The sequence below is a fragment of the Pseudorca crassidens genome, chromosome 4 (assembly GCF_039906515.1).
Source record: "Pseudorca crassidens isolate mPseCra1 chromosome 4, mPseCra1.hap1, whole genome shotgun sequence".
Classification (NCBI taxonomy): domain Eukaryota; kingdom Metazoa; phylum Chordata; class Mammalia; order Artiodactyla; family Delphinidae; genus Pseudorca; species Pseudorca crassidens.
The window spans coordinates 151,274,202-151,297,579 of NC_090299.1; the positions used below are offsets into that span (position 1 = coordinate 151,274,202).

General features: G+C 42.6%; 1 long non-coding RNA gene across 1 annotated transcript in view; it reads right to left on the reverse strand.

The window, feature by feature from the left end:
- Positions 1-554: 554 nt before the first annotated feature.
- Positions 555-23,378, reverse strand: part of LOC137224081 (uncharacterized) — a 64,209-nt gene continuing 41,385 nt past the window's right edge. Inside the window, exon 4 of the long non-coding RNA XR_010943230.1 lies at positions 555-2,007. This is a non-coding gene — a long non-coding RNA (uncharacterized lncRNA). The remainder of the gene's footprint in view (positions 2,008-23,378) is intronic.

Here is a 23,378-nt window from a genome sequence, read left to right on the forward strand (position 1 = left end):
ACTACTGAAGCCCACGCACCTAGAGCCCGTGCTCCGCAACAAGAGAAGCCACGGCAATGAGAAGGCCGTGCACTGCAACAAAGAGTAGTCCCTGCTCACGCAACTAGAGAAAAGCCCGCGTGCAGCAATGAAGACCCAACGAGCCAAAAATAAATTTGTTAAAAAAACAAAACACTGTGGGTTCAAGTCCCAATCTGAGGTGCGGCTGGGTTTGAGTCCCATCCAAGGAGTGCAGTTTTAGCTCTGTATTTGTCTTACTCTCGATTGATATTTTTATTTTTTATGTATTTTTTATTGGAGTATAATTACTTTACAATTCTGTGTTAGTTTCTGCTGTACAATGAAGTGAATCAGCTCTATGTATACCTCTATCCCCTCCCTCTTGGACCTCCCTCCCCCCCCATCCCACCCATCTAGGTCATCACAGAGCACTGAGCTGAACTTCCTGTGTTATACAGCAGGTTCCCACTAGCTATCTACTTTACACACGGTAGTGTATATATGTCAATCCTAATGTCCCAACTTGTCCCACCCTCCCCTTACCCTGTGTCCACATGTCCATTCTCTATGTCTACGTCTCTATTCCTGCCCTGCAGATAAGTTCATCTGTACCATCTTTCTAGATTCCACATATATGCGTTAATATATGATATTTGTTTTTCTCTTTCTGGCTTACTTCACATACCTAGAGTATGACAGACTCTAGGTCCATCCACATCTCTGCAAATGACCCAATTTTATTCCTTTTTATGGCTTGAGTAATATGGTGGGAATGTAAATTGATACAACCACTGTGGGGAGCAGTATGGAGGTTCCTTAAAAACTAAAAATAGAATTACCATATGACCCAGCAATCCCACTACTGGGCATATGCCCTGAGAAAACCATAATTCAAAAGGACACATGCACCCCAATGTTCATTGCAGCTCTATTCACAATAGCCAGGACATGGAAGCAACCTAAATGCCCATCGACAGATGAATGGACAAAGAAGATGTGGTACATACCTACAATCGATTAACATTTTTTAAATGTAATTTGACTACAATATTACAGTTGCTGCTCTGTGCATTTGTCTGTATTCTATTGAGACAAATGCATTTTTTATTTATTTTTATAGTTATCTCTTCCCTTCTTCCTGTGAATAAGTCGAATCAGGAGACCAAAAACCTCCCAGTTTTACTCCGTTCAGCTGAAGCCCTTCCATCTGTTGTGGCTTTAAAACACTCCAAGTGTTTTCTAGTCACGGTCACGATACAGCAGAATGATATACCTCAGCCATTCAATTTTAAAAAGAGAGAGAGCAAGAAAGAAACTGCATATCACGTTTCTATTGTCAGATGCCTTCAATGTGATGAAAACATATTGCACATTGGTGAGCTTCAAACGGTCACTGAATAGAAAGCTTTCTTCTTCCTTTTTTCCTGTTCAATATGGCATTGCAAGCTCATAACATTAAAGTTCCAGCGATGGCCTTTTATTCGTATACTCCTCCATTTCTTCTTTCTTCATCATTCATTTCTTTATTCAGAAATTCCAAACCAGAGTGAGATAATCAGTAAATGAGTTCAGCAGGGAGAAGCAAGGCTACCATTTGAAATAATCGTTTTAAACAGTCACCAGCCACACTTAAGCCTCTGAGTTTTAACAAGAGCTTCAGCTCCACAAAAAAATCAGCTTGACTTCATCATTATATTTTTCCTGTCTCGGTGCTCTCAGGTCCCAGCTTAATGAAAGACAAGAAATAACAAGGCATTTCTTGGGAAAGCCAGTCCTCATTTTTGCTTTGCATATGAAAGCTTATCCCAGAATGATGGATCAGCAATTGAGGCTGGAGACGGGCAGGGGGGCTCACGTCACACTTTTGAAGTGCTCCAGTGCTAACCCAGCCTCAAACATCCTTTGATCTGATGTGTCTCAGAAGTTCCTTGTTCCCTCTCTCTACGCTCAGTGGTATTTTATCCAGGTTGCTCTGTGGACTCTTCATCCAGCTCTTCTCAATACCTGCTGGAAATGAAAGGAAGCGATTGACTTTTCCACGAGTCAAACTGCCGTCTGTTAAGGGTGTTCTTACCCCCTTTAAACCTGCTTAGGAAGCCAGTCTGCTGCTTCCTGCTTTCTTCCCCAAGCTTAACTGGAGGCATTAACTAAGCCACGAGGCTTCATAACTTCAATCTGATAGGCTGCCAGGACAGAACAGGTAGAGAACAAGAAAGTGAACCACAGCAGGAAAGTGGACAGAGTCCAAGTGTGAGAACACTTCCCCAGTTGGCTGGACCATTCACATCCAGCAGAAATAGATTGTAATCATCATAAGAACAATGTCATCGTCATATTCCAAACTGTGCGTGACAGCACTACCTTTTTGCTATAAACTCTCTGTTGGCCACATTGTAGCTAGGAAATCATCTCTAAATTTGCTCCTTCACTGCAGTCGACCTGTCAGCCACACGGCTCAGAAGAAAAGGGAGGAAAAAAAGAAAGAAAAATACAATACAATAAAATAAAGTTATTAAAATAAAAATGTTTTAAAGATTATTAAAAATAAACAGGTGAAAAAAAAAGAAAGAGAGAGCAACCAAACCAAAAAACAAATCCACCAATGATAGCAAGCACTAAAAACTATAGTTTAAAAAAAAAAAGGAAAGACAGAACCCTAGGACAAACGGTAAAAGCAAAGCTGTACAGACAAAATCACACACAGAAGCATCACATACACACTCACAAAAGGAGAAAAAGGAAAAAATATATATACATATGTAAAAAAGGAAGAAAGCAACAAATCAATAAACAAATCTACCAATGATAATAAGCCCTAAATACTGAACTAAGATAAACATAAAACCAGAAACAAATTAGATGCAGAAAGCAAACCCCAAGTCTACAGTTGCTCCCAAAGTCCACCTCCTCAATTTGGGATGACTCGTTGTCTATTCAGGTATTCCACAGATGCAGGTACATCAAGTTGATGGTGGAGCTTTAATCCGCTGCTCCTGAGGCTGCTGGGAGAGATTTCCCTTTCTCTTCTTTGTTCACACAGTTCCTGGGGTTCAGCTTTGGATTTGGCCCCGCCTCTGCGTGTAGGTCGCTGGAGGGCGTCTGTTCTTCGCTCAGACAGGACGGGGTTAAAGGAGCCGCTGATTCGGGGGCTCTGGCTCACTCAGGCCGGGGGGAGGGAGGGGCGCGGAGTGCGGGGCCAGCCTGGCCGGCGTGACGTTGCACCAGCCTGAGGCAGGATGTGTTGTCTTGGGGAAGTTTTCCCTGGATCACGAGACCCTGGCAGTGGCGGGCTGCATAGGCTCCCGGGAGGGGAGGTGTGGACAGTGACCTGTGCTGCCCACAGGCTTCTTGGTGGCGGCAGTAGCAGCCTTAGCGTCTCATGCCCGTCTCTGGGGTCCACACTGATAGCCCCGGCTCACGCCTGTCTCTGGAGCTCCTTTAGGCGGTGCTCTGAAACCCCTCTCCTCTTGCACCCCGAAACAATGGTCTCTTGCCTCTTAGGCAGTACCAGACACTTTCCCGGACTCCCTCCCAGCTAGCTGTGGCACACTAGCTCCCCTCAGGCTGTGTTCACTCAGCCAACCCCAGTCCTCTCCCTGGGATCTGACCTCCAAAGCCCCAGTCTCATTTCAGAGCCCCCACTTGCCCCAGCAGGTGAGCAGACAAGCCTCTCAGGCTGGTGAGTGCCGGTCGGCACCGATTCCCTGTACAGGAATCTCTCCGCTTTGCCCTCCGCACTCCTGTGGCTGCGCTCTCCTCCGCGGCTCTGAAGCTTCCCCCCGCCGCCACCCGCAGTCTCCACCCGCGAAGGGGCTCCTAGTGTGTGGAAACCTTTCCTCCTTCACAGCTCCCTCCCACTGGTGCAGGTTCCGTCCCTATTCTTTTGTCTCTGTGTTTCCTTTTTTCTTTTGCCCTACCCAGGTACGTGGGGCGTTTCTTGCCTTTTGGGAAGTCTGAGGTCTTCTGCCAGCGTTCAGTAGGTGTTCTGTAGGAGCTGTTCCACACGTAGATGTATTTTTGATGTATCTGTGGGGAGGAAGGTGACCTCTACGTGTTACTCCTCCGCCGTCTTGAAGCTATTCCCTGCAGTTTTCTTAATGGAGACTGCTCACTTCATGAAGTGTTAAATAAAGTTTGTTTGTATCTCCTAAAATATCTTCTTTAGTCATTTTTTAACTCCTTGGACCCCCTTTCTTAAGAGAGAGGGAGGGGCTTCCCTGGTGGCGCAGTGGTTGAGGGTCCGCCTGCCGATGCAGGGGACGCGGGTTCGTGCCCCAGTCTGGGAGGATCCCGCGTGCCGCGGAGCGGCTGGGCCCGTGAGCCATGGCCGCTGAGCCTGCAGGTCCGGAGCCTGTGCTTCGCAACGGGAGAGGCCACAGCAGTGAGAGGCCCGCGTACCGCCAAAAAAAAAAAAAAAAAAAAAAGAGAGAGGGAAACTTCCACAGAGCAGGCCAACAAGCCTCCCTAGCCATGCTTATTCCTGAGTCATTGGCAAAGGGAATAGAGCTATCAGTGTTGTCTTCTACTAATCAGAACGGTGCTTGTGCTGAGGAGGGTACCCCTCCTGTTCTCCCAAGCAAATGGAGGCCCAACATCTGGAAAATTTCAAAGTTCTGTTTGCAGGGATGGGAGACAAGGGGAGTTTGATAGTCAACCAAATGAAATCAGTCCCATGTATACTTTTTCTCAGATTTTCCCATTTTAAGGAATTGAATCATAATTGTAATTGATGGTGGAAGTTCACTCTGATTAGGTAATTATCTTCAGCAAGAGCAAAAAGAATATTTATTAATTTAATCAATGCCTTAAAAATGAGCTAGGTGCTAGAGTAACATAAATGATGGTCCCTGCTCTCACAGAGTTTCCACTGTAGTAGAGGAGACTGAGAAAATGTTAGCCAACACATGAGAACATAAACATAATTGGGATGAGTGTGAGGGATATAAAACCATACATAGTAAGAGGATAATATGGGGAGGAAGCCCCGGAATTCTGTGGTTCAGAATTCTCTGGGGAGTTGAAGATGAAAGGAAGTGAATAGAAAACAGTATGCTGGGCAGAAGGAAAAGCATGAGAAAGTCTTGACACAGGACAGAGGGTGTCATGTGTGAGAAGGGACACTTCCTCTTCTGACTCAAGAGAGAAGAAAGCAAGAATGGTTCCAGGTGTAGGTAAGCGGCAACAAGCTGAGAGATTCCCCTTGAATATTGTTGGGAAGGAAGAAGTCTCCTTTCTTCCCTTCTAGGATCTCTGGCTGGTCTGCTAATTAAGTGACATAAGACAGATCAACAGGAGAAAAACAAATTTAACTATATCCATGTGAGAGCCCCACAGAGACATGAGACTCAATGGTAGTCAGCAACTAATGTTTATATACCACCCGGAGCCAAGGAAAAAGGGGACACGGACCTGAGGCTGCAAAGAGGAGGAGGATAACTCACAGGAAGATGAGAAAAGCAAATGTTTCGTAGACCAGTGTTTGCCCTGCCATGCAGGTAAGTTCTTCTGATGTAAGAAGTTATCTCTGGAAATAGCTCTCTTTCTGGTACAGACCCCCCGTCTAAATTCTTTTAGGCAGTTAAGGGAGAAGTAACAAGCTTTCCCTGAGTCTGCTGGGTCTTAAATGCCTTCACCTCATAACAGTCCACAAGCCAACACGGCACATTTTAGGGTGGCGCAGTCTGCTTCCCCTCAGTAGATCTTATCTCTTTCATGAAGATATTGGGTGACTTGCCCTAGTATACTGCCATTAGCAGAAACCAAGACAAACCAGTTTTAAAAGGAGTATCGTAAAGCTCCTCTGTGGGAGGAAAATATCTTTTCCTCTCTCTTCTTTAGTTCTCCACTGGGAATCCTGTAGCAAGAGACAGATTAACAGCATACAAATTTATTTAATGTAAGTTCTACATGACATGGGAGTCTTCATAAGGAAACAGAGACCTGAAGAAACAGTTAAACCTGTGTGGTTTTTTGCTAGGCTTGATAAAGAGCGGAAAGTCATAGAAAGATATGACAGGACAAAACTGAGCTAACTGTAGTAAACTGGGAGAAAGTTAGCATAGCCTGTTGGTTCAGATCCTGTTACCAAACACAAGTTCACGTGCCCCACACAGAGTGAGGCCAAACAACCCAAAATGTCAGAGTTTGCAGCAGAGAAATATTTAGTGCAGGGCCACGCAAGGAAAACAGGTGGTTCATGCTCAAAATCCCCAAACTCCCCAATGGCTTTGGGGGAAGGTTTTTATAGGTAAACTTTGGGGTGAGGGCTGCAGGGTGTGTGGCTTCCTTCTGATCGCTTGGTGGTAAGGTAGCAAGGCAGTTCTCCAGGAATCTTGAGCTCAGCCTGAAGTTACCATCCTCTACCTCGGTGGGAGCCTTAGTTCCTGCAGAAGAACTCAAAGCTATTGTTATGTATATCCCTTAAGGAGGAACCAGGATCCTGCTTTAATAGCTGCACTATTGTTTCTTTATTGCTTCTCCTTTATTTCTGCGTTCCCTTACTTCCCTGATTAGTAACTGTTGGAATCTGCTCTTTGGTACTCAGGAAAGTCTAGAAGGCTGAAGCCTTTATCCTGCAAATCAGAAACTGGGGACAAGAGAGGTTTTTGTGCTCAGGAGGACCCCACAGTGTCCTGCTTGGTTTTAGCCCCTCCCTGAGTTCCTTTTCTTCTTTGGAGATAAGGATGCTCCTTTCTTCCGGACATAAGAAGGGCATCTCTCCCATGAGTGTTTCATGACTTGATTCAGGGGAAAGTCAGAAAGTCCTTCCTGCACCTACCATGTCTCAAACTCTTTTAGCTCGAAATAGTCAACATGCCAAGTTGCCAGACATTAGGGTAATGTGTCCTAAACCCCATCACTCTTGTGGTAGCCACAGAATGAGAAGTGCTCCAAGAAAGCAGGGCAGCGCTGAGGACCTCCAGGACTAGAGCTAGGGATTTAGAAAGTATCAAGACTTGTGGGCTAGCCCGGACCTGGGCATCAGGTTCACTCTCTCAGGGTTTCTCCTTGTGAAGGGTGACATTGCTGGAGGCATGTCTGCAGGCAAAAGCTTACAATCCCACAAAAGAGAGGAAGTGGATAATTCCCCATCACTTTCATCCAGAAGACAACCTAGCTTGGCACATGACTGAATCAATCACTGTGACCAGGAAAATGATACTGACTCACTGTGTCACTGTGTCATGAAGAAGGGGTCTGTCACCCAGAAGGAGGGAAGGGTTTCATTACAAACAGTCTTTTCCAAAAAACGACTCCAGTGTGGCTGATAACTAGATACACTCCATATTAAAAAATTATTTACAATAAGAAGAATCCTCTACAATTCCTGTACTAAAGTTCTAAGTCATCTCACAAAGGAAAAATCGATAAAGCCTTAAGCCAGTCTCAGCTTGGAGAAAAAGATTCTTTCACTGTGTCGGTCCTATGATGCTAATTTGTCTCATTCTGTGTTCCAGTAGATTCCATATCCCACACCAGACTTTATCCAAATTCTCTCTCCTTGTGCTTATCTGCAAATGCTCAAAAGTCCACACTTGGTTTCTTTTTTTTTTTTTTTTTGCGGTACGCGGGCCTCTCACTGTTGTGGCCTCTCCCGTTGCGGAGCACAGGCTCCGGACGCGCAGGCTCAGCGGCCATGGCTCACGGGACCAGCCGCTCCGCGGCACGTGGGATCCTCCCAGACCGGGGCACGAACCCGCGTCCCCTGCATCGGCAGGCGGACTCCCAACCACTGCGCCACCAGGGAAGCCCCACACTTGGTTTTTACTATAGATATTGCTGCTCTTAATTGTCTGCTCCACAAATTGCAAAATGGAACAGGACGAAATTATACATACGATTACGGATGGTCAGCCTTGATCTTTATCATTACATTTGCTTAGTTTTGAAAGTGTTAATAGCTTTTCTAACAGAAAAAGACCCTGTGACTAACTATAAAATTTAATTTCAGTTGAGATAGCACCACCTGCCGAGTCATTATGAGACGATGCAATTCAAAAAACCAAGCAAGCAAAAAAAAAAAAAAAAACCAAGCAGGCGTAACATTTACTTGGAAGAGTCAGAGACTGAAGTAAGAGGTCAGATTCTCACTTGTTATTTTTTTTTCAGCCCTGCCTTCACCCACTGTATTGCAGTTTTCCAGAAAATGTCAATGTCTGTGGCTTCAACATTTCAAATGTATTCACAAACCTTGTAACATAAAGGCTTAGCTTAAGAATGTAGACTAGAACGAAAATATATTAAAATATTTTACTACTTATCCTTTCATGTGTCAATGAAAAATTAATCAGCCTAAGAAAGAAATGGAAAACTTTATTCAAGCCGAATTTGAGAATTATAACCCAGGAAGAGCATCTCAGAAAGCTCTGAGAACAGTTCTACCTATTAAGAGTCAAGGCACAGGTATATAAGATTTTGGAGACAGAGTGCTGTACATCAAAAGATGTGTTACCGGCAGTTTACATAACCCACATCTAATCATCATCGTGGTAGGTCATGGGACCCCTTACAAGATCAGGAAAGAATGTTGTCTCTTAAGGAGTCATCTTGTTGATGCTAAGAGAATGTTGCTAGTTATGATTGAGCAAAGGGCAGAGAGGAATTTTTTATGTTTAAATTTTTTTTTTTTGTCTTGCCATAAAATATGAGTTTTATTTCACACGTGCTGCATGACTTTCTTTAAAAGTTGACAGAAGTATTTGCACATTTGGAGAAAAGTCCAACAAAACTTGAACAGCAGAGAAAACATGTGACCACATTCTAGAATGAAAAAGTTGTTTTTCCTTTCTTCCTAATTATTGCAGATTCACAATGTAGCTCCACCCAGTCTCCAGGAATGGTTAAACCTTTTAGCTAAGGGAAGTATTTATTGGTTGTTCTCTACAGCACATTAAAAATGATTCCCTACACCTTTAACTATTAGCTCAAGTATTTGGTTCAGAAACCACAGCCCTGTTTAGTGTGACCTCGCTGGTATGGCATCTGGGCAATTATCTTTGAGATAATGAGCCTTTTCATCCATAACTGAACAGCAGCCTCTCTCGTTTGGATTGCAAAAGATCAGAGGCAATCTACTGCACACCAGGGTGCCTGCCATCCCCTTTGTATCATACCTTATTTTCAAACTAACCTTTCATATTCTGAATTAAAGTGTTTTCAGGTTAAAAATTAATGAATTCACTTTAGCATCATTTGGGGGGATAACAGGCACAAAATATCATCCAGACAATGCTTTGGATCCTAACACCACAGTCTAAGGGAAGGAAAACAGTTCCATAAATTCTTATGGAATTTTCTGACGCATGTCAGAAATGACGCATGTCATTGGCAGATCCTGATTTGGGTTACTCAGGAAAGCAAAGTCTCGCGACAGATCTAACGATACAGCGTGCTAAATGCTCAGTTGGCATTTTGATGTCGTCTCACGTTGTTCAAAACTTAATTTGGAGGTTACCAAGTTTTTATCAAGTTGTGATAATAAAATCCTTAACTTTTGCCATCAACCACTCCTCTTGATCCATTGCTGCCTTGCAATCTCACCTATTCCTCAACGCTAAATGCATCTTACCTTCCTAGGTAACGCTAAATGAACATGAAACACTTTCCTCAAAGGGTCAAGCACTCCTCCCCAGAGATCTGTTGGAAACTCATTTCTCTAAAAGACTCTCTTCATGAGGAAGCTTGAGATGGATACATTCCATGTAGGTATGTAGTTAAAGAAAAAATTATTTAGATACTTTTTAAAGATGGTACAGAAGGTTTTATTCAGGGGGGTCCTGCAATGGGAGTCCTGCAGTAGGGGATGGTACCAGAAGGGGGACCCCTTCCAGGACCCAAGAGTGGGCTCTTGTGTAACACTTGAAAATGAACTGTCCAAGGAGACACACGTGCTGACAAAGCAGGAGACTTTATTGGGAAGGGACTCCCGGGCAGAGAGCAGCAGCGTCAGGGAACGCAGGAGGACTGCTCTGCCACATGGCTCAAGTCTCAAGTTTTATGGTGATGCAGTTAGCTTTCCAAGTTGTCTCTGGCCAATTATATTGCCTGTGCCCATATTTGGTCTGATTCAAGGCCCTTCCTGGTGGTGCTTGAATCTCTCAGTCAAAATGGTTTCCAGCGTGAGGGTTTCTGGGAGGTTGGCAGGACATATTATGGGCTGTCTCTTCCCTTCTTGTGGCCCTTCCTGAATTCTCCCAGTTAGTTTTTGGTGGCAGTGGCATGTTTCTTACGGGGACTTCCTGTTGCGAGACAACTCATGCAAGTAGTTATTATCATGCCGGGCCAAGGCGGGCAGTTCCAGTCAATGGTTCCCTAACAAGGAGAGACTGAGCTCAACTCTGAATAGAACAAAGGCAAGAGAAAGAGAAGACTTACCACCAAGGAGCAGTGTAAGGCCAGTGGATGGAAAGTTACTAAGAGGAAACATCTAGGCTAGAAGGATCCTTACTAGACTGACTCAACGTTCTTGTTGAAAGTAGATCAGAGTGGGAAACCACCTAGGGTGGGGGATGAGGAGTTTGATCAGATACAGAGGATGAGGAATTTTTGCTGAACTGATTTAACAGAATTCTTGATGAACCTGAACTAAGCCATCCAAGGTCAGAGCCCAAGTTCATGGCGTAGTCAGTTGAGGGCTCAGAGAATCCTGACTCAAGCTTAGTCAGAGGAGAGAGTTTTTGTCAGTATTAAAACTTCTTCAGATAACCTTGAAATGATACAACAATCGGTTCTCTTACTGCTTTTTGTTTGACTTGACTTCGTAAGAAAGGAGGAATGCCAAGAAAAGGGATGCGATCCACTCTGTCACTATTCCCTTTGACTTAGTCAAGTTACTTTTGGTTGTAAGACACAGAAATCCACTCAAATTAGCTCAGTCGCAAGGAGGAATTTTCTCTAAAAGGACTTAATGTAACCAAGCCTCATAAAGAACTAGATCCAAGACCTGGGAAGAGATCAGAGAGCAAAGCACCTCTCCCCACCCCATGTTGTTTTCTACATGTTGGTTTTTGTCTCTAAGAGCAAACCTGACTTACCCACTACGGTCTGCTATTCACTACTGCTCTGAGCTGCTTTTGCAAAGAAAAGTGACAACATGCTACCAAGATGATCGCTGTGGCCCATATCTATGGTCAGGAAGGTAAGGATTGATTCTCTGAGAAAGGGGTCGTGGCCCAGGCCACCAAAACAAGCTGTCCCACTGCATACGCACAGTCTGCTTTGCGGCACTGAATGCCTGCAAACCACTGGCACTCAGCCTAGCAGATCCAGCATAAATGATGAAAATTCAGGTGTGCCAGAAGACAAAACATTAACAGATGACCATATATATGGCCGCAACTGATATATTTGTATGCCACATATAAAGATGGTTTGTTCCTATACCCAACTAGAAAAGTATTTAACACTGATTTCGCCATTGATGAGCTTTAAATTTCCTAAGGAAGGAAATTGGAAAGAGGAGGCGGAGAGAATTTTGCTCTCTCCATATCCAAGAGAGACCTATTGCTATGAGTCTCGTACATGCAGGCAAGAATTAGGTGTTAAATTCAGCTGCAATGATGGTAATGCATCTTAAAAATCACACCCAGAAATCTGGCTGATTGAGTCACATAAAATTCACGTAACTTCTTTGCCCTTTTAAGAAAACTTGTTTCTGTCAACAGCTAATCTAATAAAAGGTTTTTGCTCACATTAGAAGTTATTTATATGCTTATTTTATAATTCTAAAACATGTGGCAGTAAAGTACAGGCATAGCCTAAAATAACTAGAAAATGTTAATGGTTGATTAACCATTAAATCTAGAAAGAGAGCCAGGGAAGAGTGATTCCATTTTAATGCAGTCCATTTAGAGACTTCACTCTGTTTCATTTCTTCTTTCTTAACAATAAATTACCGCTTTGGGCTATTACTTTTAAAGACTGTTGAGTTGAACCTTGTAGGGGTTATAACTTGGCATTTTAAGAGACTTTTCCTTTGAGGAGGTCAAAGTATGGGAATTAATGCTTCACTCACTTACAAGAAGCTAAGCTGTAAAGGAAAGATACACACTGAAGTCTCAGGAAATTCAAGGTCCGTGGCTGAATGCCATGTACACGTGATATGGGGGACACGACTACAACTGTTTTATACGTGACACCAGGTTCTCCTACAGGTAACTTTAGCTTTTACAGGAAAAAATTGATTGTATGCAATATGAAGTCAGATTAATATTCATTCTGTGACATTTCCACAGTGGGAAATATTGCACAATTATTCCAGTCCCACCTTCTACGGCTTTCCAACCCTTGGAGAAAACTTGGGCTTTGAAACCCATGACATTCGTGAATCATTCCAAAATGTAGATCCCATGGTTATGGGTCAAAAGCACAGAGTACCAATCTCATGCTGTAAAGCTAATTCTTTAGCTTAGTGGTTAATAAATAATTGATATTGTGTTAGAGTTCCTGGACTCGGTACAATGCTCACTGGGAGTTTATAAATCATTACTTTCCAATTGCTGGACATTGCACGAGTTTGTTGAATAAGCCATAAATGCCACATTCCCATTCTTTCCACCACCAATCAAGGAACCTCAACCTGACCCCATCAGGTTGAGTGTGGTGTTAGAAAAGTGTAATTCTGCTATAATAAAAATGGCAACTTCGGAGAGCAGTGTATCATATATTTGACAATGGCTATGCAATCTTAATGTAAATATTTGACAGTGATGAAAATTAAAATATCCCAAGCTCTGAAAAATCTCTTTATTTGGGGGAAAATTTTTTTTAATCTTTTTGTCATTCTTTAAGTAATCAGTATTTAGTATTTCCTTTATAAACTATGTTACTTTCATAGTTACAAGGAAGGATGATCATTTTTTTGTTTTGTGTTTTTTTAACTAATCAAATAAGTAGCTAATTTATATTACTTGCCCCCTGCAGGCATTTCATTACCACATTGAAAAGGTGAGAAAATAAGTTATTAATATGCATGGATGCTTTCGTTAAGCAATTTAGAAGGGTATATACAACAGGAACCCTTTCCAGATCTCCACCACCCAGAAGCTAAGCAATCATATTGAAATTCCGCTATTTAACCTTCATAAATGAAGTAACCCGCATAGCTAACGTTAAATGTTTGATTTAATTTACTTGCACAGGTAACTCACTGCGAAGGCATTTAACCTTAAAGTTAATGATATCAGATCTATCCCACAGTGTATGTGCCTCCAATTGCTTTCTACAGCCCTGCACAAACTAATATCATGTCCTCATTTTACTACCATCGGTGGGCAGGAGGGAGACATTACCCTCAATTATAACCTGAATAACACCTTTGTCAACTTCAGCCGCCTTCCACTTCAAGAACAGTAGATGAGGGAAGCAGGGGCAGGACCAGATGACCTCGGAAAGCAGATTCAAGGAGAAACCTCTCAGAGCCAAGCGGGAAGGTCTGTTTCAATTGTGTCTGTGCCAGAAGGGCTTCCTTTTTCCTTTTGATATTTGTACCTCAACCACCTTTAGGAGGCGTAGGGTTTTGTGGGGGGGGGTTTGGTGTGGGGGGGTGTGTTTCTAAAGGAAGGGAGTGACTACAGAAGTACTAGACATCTTTGGAGAATTTACCATCATCTCAGAGGGGGAAGACCTTTCTAATCATGATTTTAAATCTCAGAAGTCCTAAGGTTGTTAAGTGGATACATCTAGCTACCTACATAGCAAACACTTCTGCATGGCGAGATTCACCAAGCAAAGTGAAAACACATGAAAAACTGGAGGAAAAATACAACAATGTCATAAAGGTTTATCTTCCATTTAATATATGGAATTTCTATGAATCAGTTTCAAAAATCTAATAAGACATCAGAAAAATGGCAAAAAAATATGAACACACAGTTCACTTTCAAGAAATAAATATCACTCTTAAATGAATGAAATAATGCCCAAGTTCACTCATAATAGAAATATAATGGTACTGAATAAATACCAGTATTTATTATCAGACTGGCAAGGATCCAGGGGTTTAATAAGGTAATGTGGGTGGCACAGAGCAACAGACACTCTCATACAGTGCTGATGAGTCCACATTTTCAAAAGTTATAGGGGGATAACTATCAGAATCAAGATTTGAATCCAGATCCGTCTGCCCCAAAATGTCTTCCACCACCAGCTACCTGATGCTGCATACATAGAGCCTGAAGGTGACTCTGAATAAACCTCTTGTCTCTAAGCACACATTAATTACCCAGTTTGATTAAGGTGGCTTGAGATGATCTGTACCAAGTATTCCAAAGCACTTTTGTTACTGAGTCCAAGCGCACTCTGCTTGCTGCAAGACAGGCCAATAAATCGGGAGATGAGATGTTGAGGCAGGGAGTAGCAACTTTATTCAGAAAGCCAGGCGTCTGAGAGCATGGCTGACTAGTGTCCTAGAGTACCATCTTATCAGGGTCTGGGTGCTAGTTTCTTTTATAGACCAGAGAAGAGGGAGGAGGTGAGGAAGTAAAGTAAAAAGACCATAAGTCTTGCAAAACATCTCCTGGTTTGACCAGCCTTGGGAAGCGGATGTATTAATTTCTCCTTTCTTGCAGCCATTCACAAGTGGGCAAGGGTCAGAATGTTTCCCTGTGGGCTGAACAAAGGCACTTTAGTTTAACATTTAGGCAGAGGAGCAGAGTTCCCCGACAGAGGCCATTATATATGCCAATAGCTATAGACAGCATCCTTTTAGTGATTATAGTAACGAAAAGCAACAGAGAGCAAAGGTTAAAGTAAAAGAAACAGATCCAACATGGAGTCAGATTTTGTTCTTCCCTGTTACACTTTCTCTTCTGAAAATAGAACAATGTCCAATCTAGTAAAAACTGGTTATTTTCTCTTAAATATTTACTCTGAAACTGCACAGACCTGTACTCTGTTATTTGCTACGTTTTTACCTTTAAATCTTACCTATCTGCCAAACTAAACATAAGGCAGCACATACAAATCTAGGAACAGTACGAAGACAGAGCATCAGGACCCCGGAGAGCTCCATCGAGTTTCTGCTCGCCTTCTGCAAGCTGCAGAAAGCTCTTCTCCCAAACAAAGGAAATTTTCTACATTACGGTCACCCTGACCCACAAATACAGAATATGTCCCACAGGTCAGTGAACAGTTAAAACAGGGAGATACAAGGTCATCTCATTTTTTTTTTCTTTGAGAAACAAAATGAGGGGAAAGTAAAGGAAGGCGAATGCTAATTGTGCTGAAGAATTAGAATGCAGGAAAGTTAGACATGAAAAGTTATGCTTCCCCTAGTAACTAAAACTTGGCCTATTCTATATAAATATAACAGCAAATGTAGTACATAAAATACTGTCATGTGTGCAAGGAATGAATAACCGTAGCTGGGAGGATCATAATTTTGACTTTCTTGACTTTTAGGAGTTTAAATTCTCAGCCACAATGGTGCATTAATACATACAAGTTTCTTAACCAACATCGACTTAATTTTTGCCACTCTCTATGCAACCGACTTCCGATTTTTCTTGGCACTATGTAAGCTAAAGCAGTCACATTTGAACACTGACCTTCCAAATTTGATTCTGATTCAAGTCTTGACCTTTAAGGGAAAAATGGAAGGAGAGAGTATTTTATCCTGGGCCTCATTAAACAAGGGAAAGAAAGTGAGGGCAAAGCTTTCAGCTGTGCGTGATTGTTAAACAGTGGGGGAATGCAGAAACTGCTAAATGAAACAAGTCACGCATTGGGCCAGAAACAATGCTGAAGCGTTGTCCTTTAAACCTGCACACTGCTGTTTTGTATTTAATGCTGAGGGGTGTTTACAATGCTGTGATTGCTTGAGAAAGGTTAATCCAGATGCGTAAAGGAGTAGCAGTAAATGAGCTCACACCAGCTCTTTGCAGTGAATATTTTAATAACCATTGTGAATCCGTGTCAGCAGTGCAACCATCAAATGAAACGGGAAGGAAAGCAAATACTACCCTAAAGAATGAATTTTGATTTAAAATCGAGGCAGAGGCATTTTCATTGCCCTCTGCTGTAGTGATGATGGGGTGGGAAACCGTTTTCATCAGAGGAAAGTGCTGTTTTTGAGCTCCTGTATTCTCAACTCACCATCCTATTTGTGAACTTGAAAAGTAGGGAGGAGTGAAAACCTCCACTCATTCTCCTTCCAGTTTTCATTTAGTTTCTTTTCCGCCATGAGCTTCACACTCTAGTAGCAATTCCCTCCTTGGAGAGTAATACCTTGCCTCTCCATCAACTTATGTCAAAAACTATTCAATATTCTAAACACCTCCAACAGGGTGCATGTTCTTGTCTTATTTCCTTCCCTGGAAAGTATCTGTATTGATCTCTCCAAAACCTTGAGGCCAAATGAAAATAGCAGGAAAGGCATTCTATGAGGGGGAAATGCAGATTTGTACTGTCCCCTCCATTTTTATCTTGCTTTCCAGAATATCAGAGCAGACACAGCAATATTGGAAATTCAACATTAGTTTCTTTCTTCTTTCTTCCCCGAGGCTATGTTAATAGCAACCATTTGTGTTCCTGCCTTTATAACTCCAGGACCAAAGATCAACCAAAGTCATTGTTCCGACTTTTTCCTTTGAAAGAACCACTGCCCAACCCATTTGTAAAATGCAGATTCCCCCCTCTGTTGTTCCGTGATTTCTGTGAATAATTACTTCAAATTTGCTTGAGTTCAATTTTTTTTTTGCTCAGTTCATGATTTTGAACTCTGTTAAAGAAAAAATTATTCAGACACTTGTTAAAGATGGCAAGACAGACTTTATTCAAGGAGGGGTCTGGGAGTAAAGCAGAGAAATTAACCTCAACTCAAAACACAACAAGGACAAGTGGAGATTTATAGCCAAGGAGCAGGGTGAGGGTCAGTGGATGGAAAATTACTAAGAGGAAACATCAAGGCGAGGGGGATTCTGGCTAAACCGACTTGATAGGATTTTTGCTGAAGGCGGGTAAGGATGATAGGATACCAAGAGTGGGGCTTAGGAATTTGATCAGATCATCAAAGGTGAGGAGATTTTCGATGAAATGACCCAGCAGGATTCTTACTAAAACCTGACTAAATGGGCCAAGGACAGAGCCCATGAGCAGGTCAAAAAGAGGACTTAGAGGAGCCTAAATCATGTTTGGTCAAAAGGGAAAGTCTTGGGGGGGACCTTGAAGATGGCGGAAGAGTAAGACGCGGAGATCACCTTCCTCCCCACAGATACACCAGAAATACATCTACACGTGGAACAACTCCTACAGAACACCTACTGAAGGCTGGCAGAAGACCTCAGACCTCCCAAAAGGCAAGAAACTCCCCACGTACCTGGGTAGGGCAAAAGAAAAGAGAAAAAACAGAGACAAAAGAATAGGGACGGCACCTGCACCAGTGGGAGGCAGCTGTGAAGGAGGAAAGCTTTCCACACACTAGGAGCCCCTTCGCGGGCGGAGACTGCGGGAGGCGGAGGGGGGAGCTTCGAAGCCGCGGAGGAGAGCGCAGCCACAGGGGTGCGGAGGCCAAAGCGGAGAGATTCCCGCACAGAGGATCGGTGCCGACCGGCACTCACCAGCCCGAGAGGCTTGTCTGCTCACCCGCCGGGGCGGGCGGGGCTGCGAGCTGAGGCTCTGAGGCTCGGGTTTCGGTTTCGGACGGAGCGCAGGGAGAGGACTGGGGTTGGCGGCGTGAACACAGCCTGCAGGGGGCTAGTGCACCACGGCTAGCCGGGAGGGAGTCCGGGGAAAAGTCTGCACCTGCCGAAGAGGCAAGAGACTTTTTCTTACCTCTGTTTCCTGGTGCGTGAGGAGACGGGTTTAAGAACGCTGCTTAAAGGAGCTCCAGAGACGGGCGCGAGCCGCGGCTCAAAGCGCGAACCCCAGAGACGGGCGCGAGCCGCGGCTAAAAGCGCGGACCCCAGAGACGGGCGGGAGCCGCGGCTAAAAGCGCGGACCCCAGAGACGGGCGGGAGACGCTAAGGCTGCTGCTGCCGCCACCAAGGGGCCTGTGTGCGAGCACAGGTCACTCTCCACACCCCACCTTCCGGGAGCCTGTGCAGCCCGCCACTGCCAGGTTCCCGGGATCCAGGGATAACTTCCCCGGGAGAACGCACGGCGCGCCTCAGGCTGGTGCAACGTCTCGCCGGCCGGCACCTCACGCTGGTGCAACGTCACGCCGCCTCTGCCGACGCAGGCCCGCCCCTCACTCCGTGCCCCTCCCCCCCCCCCCCCCCCCGGCCTGAGTGCGCCAGAGCCCCCGAATCAGCGGCTCCTTTAACCCCGTCCTGTCCGAGCAAAACACAGACGCCCTTCAGCGACCTACACGCAGAGGCAGGGCCAAATCCAAAGCTGAGCTCTGGGAGCTGTGCAAACAAAGAAGAGAAAGGGAAATCTCTCCCAGCAGCCTCAGAAGCAGCGGATTAAAGCTCCACAATCAACTTGATATACCCTGCATCTGTGGAACACCTGAATAGACAACGAATCATCCCAAATTAAGGAAGTGGACTTTAGGAGCAAGATCTATCATTTTTTTCCCTGTTCCTCTTTTTGTGAGTGTGTATGTGTATGCTTCTGTGTGAGATCTTGTCTGTATAGTCTTGCTTCCACCCTATGCCCTAGGGTTCTATCCATCCATGGTTTTTTTAAAAATTTTTTTCTTAACAATCAATTTTAATTTTAATAACGTTATTATACTTTACCTTCGTTCTTTCTTTCTTTCCTTCCTTCCTTCCCTCCTTTAGACAACGAATCATCCCAAATTGAGGAGGTGGTCTCTGACAGCAAGATTTATGATTTTTCCCCATTTACCTCTTTTAGTGAGGGTGTATGTGTATGCTTCTGTGTAAGATTTTGTCTGTATAGCTTTGCTTCCAACATTTGTCCTAAGGTTCTATCCGTCCCTTTTTTTTTTTCTAAATAAGAATTTTTAATTCAATAACTTTATTATACTTAATTTTATTTTTACTGTATCTTCTTTCTTTCTGTTTTTTTTTCCTTCTTTCCCTCCTTCCTTCCTTCCTTCCTCCCTCCCTCCCTCCTTTCTTTCCTTCTTGCCTTCTTTCCTTCTTTGCTTCTTTCTTTCTTTCTTCCTTCCTTCCTTCCCTCCTTTCCTTCTTTCTTTTCTCATACTTCTACTAATTCCCTCTACTTTTCCTCCCTTTTATTCTGAGCCGTGTGGATGAAAGGCTCTTGGTGCTCCAGCCAGGAGTCAGGGCTCTGCCTCTGAGGTAGGAGAGCCAACTTCAGGACACTGGTCAATAAGAGACCTCCCAGCTCCACATAATATCAAACGGCGAAAATCTCCCAGAGACCTCCATCTTAACACCAGCACCCAGCTTCACTCAACGACCAGCAAGCCACAGTGCTGGACAACCTATGCCAAACAACTAGCAAAACAGGAACACAACCCCACCCATTAGCAGAGAGGCTGCCTAAAATCAATAATAAGGCCACAGACACCCCAAAACACACCACCAGATGTGAACCTGCCCACTAGAGAGACAAGATCCAGCCTCATCCACCACAACACAGGCACTAGTCCCCTCCACCAGGAAGCCTACACAACCCACTGAACCAACCTTAGCCACTGGAGACAGACATCAAAAACAGCGGGAACTACGAACCTGCAGTCTGCAAAAAGGAGACCCCAAACACAGTAAGATAAGCAAAATGAGAAGACAGAAAAACACACAGCAGATAAAGGAGCAAGATAAAAATGCACCAGACCTAACAAATGAAGAGGAAATAGCCAGTCTACCTGAAAAAGAATTCAGAATAATGATAGTAAGTTTGATCCAAAATCTTGGAGATAGAATGGACAAAATGCAAGAATCAGTTAACAAGGACCTAGAAGAAATAAAGATGAAACAAGCAACGATGAACAACACAATAAATGAAATTAAAAGTACTCTAGATGGGATCAATAGCAGAATAACTGAGGCAGAAGAACGGATAAGTGACCTGGAAGATAAAATAGTGGAAATAACTACTGCAGAGCAGAATAAAGAAAAAAGAATGAAAAGAACTGAGGACAGTCTCAGAGACCTTTGGGACAACATTAACCGCACCAACATTTGAATTATAGGGGTTCCAGAAGAAGAAGAGAAAAAGAAAGGGACTGAGAAAATATTTGAAGAGATTATAGTTGAAAACTTCCCTAATATGGGAAAGGAAATAGTTAATCAAGTCCAGGAAGCACAAGGAGTCCCATACAGGATAAATCCAAGGAGAAACAGGCCAAGACACATATTAATCAAACTGTCAAAAATTAAATACAAAGAAAGCATATTAAAAGCAGCAAGGGAAAAACAACAAATAACACATAAGGGAATCCCCATAAGGTTAACAGCTGATCTCTCAGCAGAAACCCTACAAGCCAGAAGGGACTGGCAGGACATATTTAAAGTGATGAAGGAGAAAAACCTGCAGCCAAGACTACTCTACCCAGCAAGGATCTCATTCAGATTTGATGGAGAAATTAAAACCTTTACAGACAAGCAAAAGCTGAGAGAGTTCAGCACCACCAAACCAGCTTTACAACAAATGCTAAAGGATCTTCTCTAGGCAAGAAACATAAGAGAAGGAAAAGACCTATAATAATGAACCCAAAACAATTTAGAAAATGGGAATAGGAACATACATATCGATAATTACCTTAAATGTAAATGGACTAAATGCTCCCACCAAAAGACACAGATTAGCTGAATGGATACAAAAACAAGACCCTTATATATGCTGTCTACAAGAGACCCACTTCAGACCTAGAGACACATACAGTCTGAAAGTAAGGGGATGGAAAAAGATATTCCATGCAAATGGAAACCAAAAGAAAGCTGGAGTAGCAATTCTCATATCAGACAAATTAGACTTTAAAATAAGGACTATTAAAAGAGACAAAGAAGGACACTACATAATGATCAAGGGATCGATCCAAGAAGAAGATATAACAATTGTCAATATTTATGCACCCAACATAGGAGCACCTCAATACATAAGGCAAATACTAACAGCCATAAAAGGGGAAATTGACAGTAACACATTCATAGTAGGGGACTTAAACACCCCACTTTCACCCATGGACAGATCATCCAAAATGAAAATAAATAAGGAAACACAAGCTTTAAATGATACATTAAACAAGATGGACTTAATTGATATTTATAGGACACTCCATCCAAAAACAACAGAATACACATTTTTCTCAAGTGCTCATGGAACATTCTCCAGGATAGATCATATCTTGGGTCACAAATCAAGCCTTGGTAAATTTAAGAAAATTGAAATTGTATCAAGTATCTTTTCTGACCACAATGCCATGAGACTAGATATCAATTACAGGAAAATATCTGTAAAAAATACAAACACATGGAGGCTAAACAATACACTACTTAATAATGAAGTGATCACTGAAGAAATCAAAGAGGAAATCAAAAAATACCTAGAAACAAATGACAATGGAGACACAACAACCCAAAACCTATGGGATGCAGCAAACGCAGTTCTAAGGGGGAAGTTTATAGCAATACAAGCCCACCTTAAGAAGCAGGAAACATCTCGAATAAACAACCTAACCTTGCACCTCAAGCAATTAGAGAAAGAAGAACAAAAAACCCCCAAAGCTAGCAGAAGGAAAGAAATCATAAAAATCAGATCAGAAATAAATGAAAAAGAAATGAAGGAAACAATAGCAAAGATCAATAAAACTAAAAGCTGGTTCTTTGAGAAGATAAACAAAATAGATAAACCACTAGCCAGACTCATCAAGAAAAAAAGGGAGAAGACTCAAATCAATAGAATTAGAAATGAAAAAGGAGAGGTAACAACTGACACTGCAGAAATAAAAGAGATCATGAGAGATTACTACAAGCAACTCTATGCCAATAAAATGGATAATCTGGAAGAAATGGACAAATTCTTAGAAATGCACAACCTGCCAAGACTGAATCAGGAAGAAATAGAAAATATGAACAGACCAATCACAAGCACTGAAATTGAAACTGTGATTAAAAATCTTCCAACAAACAAAAGCCCAGGGCCAGATGGCTTCACAGGCGAATTCTATCAAACATTTAGAGAAGAGCTAAAACCTATCCTTCTCAAACTCTTCCAAAATATAGCAGAGGGAGGAACACTCCCAAACTCCTTCTACGAGGCCACCATCACCTTGACACCAAAACCAGACAAGGATGTCACAAAGAAAGAAAACTACAGGCCAATATCACTGATGAACATAGATGCAAAAATCCTCAACAAAATACTAGCAAACAGAATCCAACAGCACATTAAAAGGATCATACACCATGATCAAGTGGGGTTTATTCCAGGAATGCAAGGATTCTTCAATATACGCAAATCTATCAATGTGATAAACCATATTAACAAATTGAAGGAGAAAAACCATATGATCATCTCAATAGATGCAGAGAAAGCTTTGGACAAAATTCAACACCCATTTATGATAAAAACCCTGCAGAAAGTAGGCATAGAGGGAACTTTCCTCAACATAATAAAGGCCATATATGACAAGCCCACAGCAAACATCATCCTCAATGGTGAAAAACTGAAAGCATTTCCACTAAGATCAGGAACAAGACAAGGTTGCCCACTCTCACCACTATTATTCAACATAGTTTTGGAAATTTTAGCCACAGCAATCAGAGAAGAAAAGGAAATAAAAGGAATCCAAATCGGAAAAGAAGAAGTAAAGCTGTCACTGTTTGCAGATGACATGATCCTATACATAGAGAATCCTAAAGATGCTACCAGAAAACTACTAGAGCTAATCAATGAATTTGGTAAAGTGGCAGGATACAAAATTAATGCACAGAAATCTCTGGCATTCCTATATACTAATGATGAAAAATCTGAAAGTGAAATCAAGAAAACACTCCCATTTACCATTGCAACAAAAAGAATAAAATATCTAGGAATAAACCTACCTAAGGAGACAAAAGACCTGTATGCAGAAAATTATAAGACACTGATGAAAGAAATTAAAGATGATACAAATAGATGGAGAGATATACCATGTCCTTGGATTGGAAGAATCAACATTGTGAAAATGGCTTTACTACCCAAAGCAATCTATAGATTCAATGCAATCCCTATCAAACTACCACTGGCATTTTTCACAGAACTAGAACAAAAAATTTTGCAATTTGTATGGAAACACAAAAGACCCCGAATAGCCAAAGCAATCTTGAGAACGAAAGAAGGAACTGGAGGAATCAGGCTCCCTGACTTCAGACTATACTACAAAGCTTCAGTTATCAAGACAGTATGGTACTGGCACAAAAACAGAAAGATAGATCAATGGAACAGGATAGAAAGCCCAGAGATAAACCCACGCACATATGGACACCTTATCTTTGATAAAGGTGGCAGGAATGTACAGTGGA